We start from the raw sequence: 6,010 nt of genomic DNA, 5'->3' as shown, positions 1-6,010 counted from the left end.
GGGAAAGTTATCTGATAGCTGAATGTTTTCAGTCTTTCCAACAAAGACGCAGTGAGATCCGGTAACTGAAAGTCAAAGCTACACAAATTCTTTTAAATATGACACAATTTCCTAGCAGTGGTGGATGTTAATTATAGGAATAGTTTACGGGAGAGGTTAAAGGCTTGCCATTATTTGGAGGTCTTAACCTGAAACGATAACAATTTTGAAGATGGGCTTAAACCTGAAATATGGGGCAACTGGCTGGTGCAAGGATGCCCGTGTAGTCTGGGGGAAATCAGTGAGATTATCAGTGAGTCACCTTTTGGGACTCTGTAATTCTTAGTCTGCTTGGCTGCAGAAATAGCAGGATTTTTTTTTTTTTCATGTTGCTTAAAGGGCTGTAGTTCTAAATTAAGATAGGTTTAAGCAATCTTGGGCTTTTGGATGAACCTCTGCTTCAAGGGGGAATTCTGCATGCTGTTCTTACAGAGGAAAGCTGAAGTAGTGTGTTTCTTCCTCCACTGTTCTTTAAATCATCAGAGTTTGGCCACAGAGAGCAGACACTGAGCTGGACAAAGGGGTGTGCTGTACTAGTTCGGAGAATCCCCTCCCTCATTTACGATGTCTTCCCCATATGTTTGCAGTCTGATCCAGATTGGAGGTCAGGACGGGATTTCCAGCAAAGTCTGATTTGTTAAGGCACCATACGAGTGTTTCACCCTCAGCAAGAGCACAGTTTCCAGGCTGGGACTTTCTGCTGGCACTGTTTTTATCTCATCAGGTTCTTGTAAAGGGATTTTGGGATCTGTTTGTCCCAATGTGTTTTTTCAATAGGACGAGAGTGCTTTCAAGGTGGTAGGTTTTATAAAAGGGTACTGGATGATAGGGTCAACTAGAGGATCTGTTGACTCACTCTGAAATTATGACTCTTTAATTTAAATAAATAAATAAATAAATCTCCCTGTGCTTCTGTGAATGGTGAAACGCTGCCTCTCATGCAGCACTCTGCATTTGGGTGTGCTCTGAGGCCTTGCTACCTCCCTGGTTTTCTACGGAAACAGGCACCTGCCCGTGGCTGCGTGTCAGCTTTTTGGCACAAGTGTCACTAATAGCCGTGACTTCTGGTTCCATGTTTTTTCGCACTGTATGCACAAGCAATAGAGCAGGAATAATCAAATTTTAGCATGTGGAGCAGAACCACTAAAATGCATGTTCTGGAATGTAAATGATCCATCAGAAAACCTCTGTAGTTTTTAAGGCAATTACGCTGTCTGTTAGAAATCATAACGCTCACCTGCACAAGGTTTTGTTGGTGCTTACAGTTTAGGAGTTGCAGCAAACTTTTCTCAGCTTTCTTTGTTGGGGGAGTTGAACATGCTGCTCGTATGAAACTGCACCGGACAAATGTGCCATGCACAGAGCACGCGCAGAAGTTCGGAAGGACTAAACCGCAATGTTTGAAATTGTTCCTTTTCCAGTGACACAAAGTAGTGTTGGTCCTTAATGTAAGCCTTGGCAAAGCTGAAACAAGTGTAACTTCTGTTGTTCTCCAAAGGCAGCTTGGAGAGAGGGGAGAGGCAGAAGTGGGTGCTCTCTGGAAACACACTCGGTGTTGCGAGTTCTCTGTTCAACTCTGCAAGGAAGCTCTGTTACGTTATAGCTTGGATCTTAATGCAGAGGTAGATGTGTCCGTTCACAGTTGGTAAGAGGAGCAGGTCTATGCATTTATACTCTTTGACAACCAAAGCAGTTGCTCTGTGAATAAATAATTTTACCTAAACTTGCATTAAATAACTTGATGTGTGAAGTGATGTAGCCTGAGAGGAGAGGGGATGAGGGGGCACAGGCCGCCTCTGGGCTAACTAAGAAACGGTTTGACAGAGACATTCTGTTGGAATTAAGAGTGTTCTTCTCCTGAACCAAGTTTTAATAATTTGATTCAAGAGCTAATTACTGAGTTTGTGTAGTATGCCAGCGTCTTTAAAATAAAAATTCTTTTTTTTTTTTTTTTTTTGTAACTCTCTGAGGATGCTCCATGCTGTGAGAGCCTCCTCAAGCAGCTCCCCTTTGTAATCACGTGCATTGGAAGAAGGGCTGGCCATAGAGGAATTGAGTAGTGTGTGAGAGGACCAGGATTACATTAATAGCAATAGGAGATACACCAAGTGCTGAACATCTAGCTGTTTCATGTTTTCGTCTTTTCATTGAATTCATGTGTAATAAACTAATATAGCGTAGGAAAAACTATGGTAGATGTCCATGATAAAAGTCTGAAAAGTTCTTGTGGGAAAAATGAAAGAGGGGAGTGTGTATGTGTGGGATAAGGGAGGGCTGAAGAGAAACTCCAGTTAGATTTCTATTGGAAGAGAAATCTGGAAAGCTGTCTTACCAGAGGATGAAAGTCTTGTTTCTTTTGTGAATCCATGTGGAGGTTTGGTGTTGCAGCATGACCAAGTGGCATTAACTGGGCCTGGAAGGTGAGGCTTAGAACTTCTTTTGTCTCAGCTTTGCCACTTGCTTGGGGTGATGCTCTGGGCATAGTCCTTTGTGTTGGCTCTAAGTAGAAACAGACCTGTTTGAGGGTTGAGGCAATTGCTATTGTTAAATTTCTTACATAAGAAAAAAATTCATGTGTTACTAATCCTTATAGAATAATCCTCTTTGCAGTGTCTTCTGCAAGAAATAGGTGGGCTGATGAAGCTAAAGAAAGGTGTTTTGAAATCTGATCAGACTAGAAGCAGCTAAAAATCCTTCAACTTCTGTCCAATCACCTATAAAATGTGAGTCCTGTTCCTTCTCTAACTAATGTATTCCACTGGCACAAAGTTGTGTGTTACCTGCACTTAAAGTTGCAACACTATGAATCTGGAAGGAGAAGGAAATTGCTAATGAAGAAAAAGTAGATATAAATAATGGAACAATTAAGCAAAGGAAATAAAGTTCTAATTTATATTGAATAAGCCTTTAAACAGCAACAGCACTAGAACGGATTTTGAAACTAATATATAAGGTGTGGGTAACGTTGGTGTCCTGATAGAGAGCTGGGTGCGGCTGTTGCTACAGGCCTTACCTGCCACTGCTGGTGATGGTAGCTACCAAAATAAGAAACAGTGTCAAAGTCTCTTTTTATGTCATAGTACAGAAGCTGGATTCTCTGCTCGGTGCTTCAGTATTAACCATTACTGAGTCTGTTCGTGAAAGCATAGCTGCAGATTTATATCAGTATAGGATATAGATTTATATCAGTACAGGGTAGGATATAGATCTGACTCCTGTGCGTTTTACTAAGTGCATGTTGCTAAGCTTAGCATTACAGTGGTTTTTGTTATGTGTTACCAAGCTGGAGCAGAAGAGCCTCTAGCTCTAAATGTATTTCATGCATTTAAATAAATTCCTCTTTATTACATCTCCAGCTCTGCCAAGAATATGGTCACACTTTGCATCACGTTTAAATGTGTGGCTACTGTCATTTTAGACTGTTCTTTTCTGACTAAAATAATGCTGGTTTTTTCCTATTTTATGGCTAGCTATACCCATACAATGCAATTTATTCTTGACTGTTGCTCATCTTGCCTTCAAAAAGCAGAATACTTTACAATACAAGGACTTACCCTCACAGCGATAAACATAACTGCGGTTCAGTTACTAATTTCAGAGGGTTTTTTGCTCTTACACTTTTCTGCATTTTTCATTCTGTGCTGAAACTTTCTGCTATATGGTTCAAAAGGCACTTTATGATCATTTTTGATTTTCATGCAAATTCATTGAGCCTTGTTTGGGTTACATGTTCAGGAAAGAAAAGTCTCTTTTTCAGAACATCCAGGACACCGTCTGTCTGTCCACTGACAATCTTTTTAATGTCAAACTCTGCCTGAACCTCCTCAAGGAATAAGCTGTTATCTCAGGAAAAAAGTTGCCTGGAACGCAGCAGTGCTGTCAGGAATGTTTGAAAATGTGAGAGCGAGCGCAGGAGGAACTTTGCACTGCTTGGGAAATGCTTGCTGTATAAAACTGCTGCACGCGGGTTTTCTTAGATTATACAATCGCCTGTAAATTTGTGGAAAATATTCCTTGGGGACTAAACTCTCCCACTGTTACAAACTAAAGGGAAATGGGTTTGGTTTTTTGTGAAGCAGAGTGCAATTTTGCTTTACAGGATAAATAGCTGCTGTTTCAGACTGCGCAAAGCAGGTTTTTAGTAGCCATATAGTTGGAAGCATTATTGTTTTTGTTTTATAAGCAGTGGCTGCCACTGGGTCATTCAGATGGACGGGAGTGGAGGCTTCCTGATGAAGTTCTGTTTGTGAAAGTGGGTAACCTGCATGGATTAGGACGATGGTTCTCTGAATGGTTTATAACATCCGTAGGGTGTTCTTGTTAGTCTATGGTGACTCTTAGCCACGTGAGCTTAACATTACAGTAAAGATGTTTAGCAAGAAGTAAAAATGTTGGTGGGTATGTAAGGCTCTGTTTCAAGAAAACATTTCATGCCTGCCAATCTTTTTCTTTCCAAGATAGCACTGAATGAGGTGCTTAAGTTAGGATTGCTTCAGTGGAGCTTAGGTGCTGGGTTGGTAAGTGTATAAAAAGCTTGGCGTGTTAACAGGCCCGTTTGCTTCCTTCCAGCTCTGTGGTGGCAGCAGATTCCCCCGACATCGCTCAGCAGGTGACACCTTCACCGTCCTCCTTCGGGGTGAGTTGCTGTGCCTCGGGACCCGAGTCTGTGCAGAGGCGTTTGACAGTACGGGGGCACGCTCCACATTGGCAGTGTCGGGGCAGTACAGCATGAGGAGTTCCTGCTCCCTCCTAGTCTCTCTTGTCTGAGCTTCGAAAAGGAGCATTTTCGACTTTGATTGCTTTGTCAATCTCTTTCACCTTATGCTCATAGCTTGGGTGTTTGGGGGACAACTGAGTGGGGTGCCTTGGTGCAGGACGGGGTAGGAGGGAGAGCGCACCAATTGCATAGGCTGCTGTGACTGTTCTGATCCCACACGGAGAAGCTGTGCCCTCATTGCATATTTATAGGTAGATCTTTGAGTGGAACAGTCCTATTCTGACAATTTGACATCGAGATTATTAAAATTAATTTCTGTTCTGAGGATCAGTATCAGCTTTTCTGTGTGGAGTTTGTTTCTGAAAGTAATACAAACATCTTCTGTTTGGCAGGATGTTTTATTAGTTTATGTAGGTGGGTGAAAAGGAACTTGACAATAAACCAAGTACCAGTTGCACAAACTTGTAGCAAATACTGTTTCATCACTGTAGTTTGCATGACCACTCTTAGATTAAGACATCCTTTCAAATAAGCAGTATTTTATGGCACAGCAGTGTATTAGGGAATAGATTTTTGAGGATTCCATTTTGATTTGTGAACTTCATTCATGATACTCCCTTATTTTTCTACAGATTGATTTAACTGCATCCGACGTTGAAAAGTTACCCAGCAGTTCTGTACAGATAAAGTAGATTGTGTAGAACTCAGTTTATCTGAAAAACTTGTGCTGGGTTAACTGCCCTGGCACCCTATCTGATTCAGTATCCTTTCTTCTCTCAGAACGGGAGAACTGCGATCTTTCTGTTTAGTACTGCAGCCTACTGCGATATTTACCAGTGAGGGCTTGCATAATACAAGGAAATAGAAAACGTCTGTGCAGGAGCAGTCACCAGTTAGTGTATTTCATCTGTTTTCCCCTTTTGTTCAAATGGAAACAAAGCTTGGTGTTTAAAGAGAAATTTCTGGAAAGTCTCATTTTGGGTTTTTCTAGTCTCCCTTGTATGTGTTCTGAAATGTAGCTGCAGCTTCGTTAGAGGGCACTCTTGAATAACGTCAGACGGCATTCACCACATACTCTTCAGAGAGAAGTCCTGATGCAAATGTAATTTCCTGCCCCAGAGCAGAAAGTATGAAGCTCGAGATGGATTACCCTATATACTTTACTATCTTATGATGCAAGGCAAGATTGACTACGTTGCGGGCTGATTTAATGTTTGTGCTGTATATGGAACATAGCAACAATCTATTAGATAC

At 41.5% G+C, this 6,010-nt stretch overlaps 1 protein-coding gene across 12 annotated transcripts in view; it reads left to right on the top strand.

Moving 5' to 3' along the window:
* The window catches only part of EXD3 (exonuclease 3'-5' domain containing 3), a 295,945-nt gene that overhangs the window by 2,299 nt on the left and 287,636 nt on the right, over window positions 1-6,010 (top strand). For 11 of the 12 annotated variants that reach the window (XM_075519656.1, XM_075519655.1, XM_075519660.1 and 8 more), the window contains exon 2: window positions 4,609-4,675. The gene's annotated coding sequence lies outside the window, so the exon portion shown is untranslated. Of the gene's footprint in view, window positions 1-4,256; window positions 4,292-4,608; window positions 4,676-6,010 lie in introns of those variants that run through there. The other variant, XM_075519651.1, reaches the window with a different exon arrangement.

This window comes from Mycteria americana, chromosome 17, assembly GCF_035582795.1.
Source record: "Mycteria americana isolate JAX WOST 10 ecotype Jacksonville Zoo and Gardens chromosome 17, USCA_MyAme_1.0, whole genome shotgun sequence".
NCBI classification, from domain to species: Eukaryota; Metazoa; Chordata; class Aves; order Ciconiiformes; family Ciconiidae; genus Mycteria; species Mycteria americana.
The sequence above is the reverse complement of the archived record's forward strand: the minus strand, read 5'-3'. Positions and strand labels throughout refer to the sequence as shown.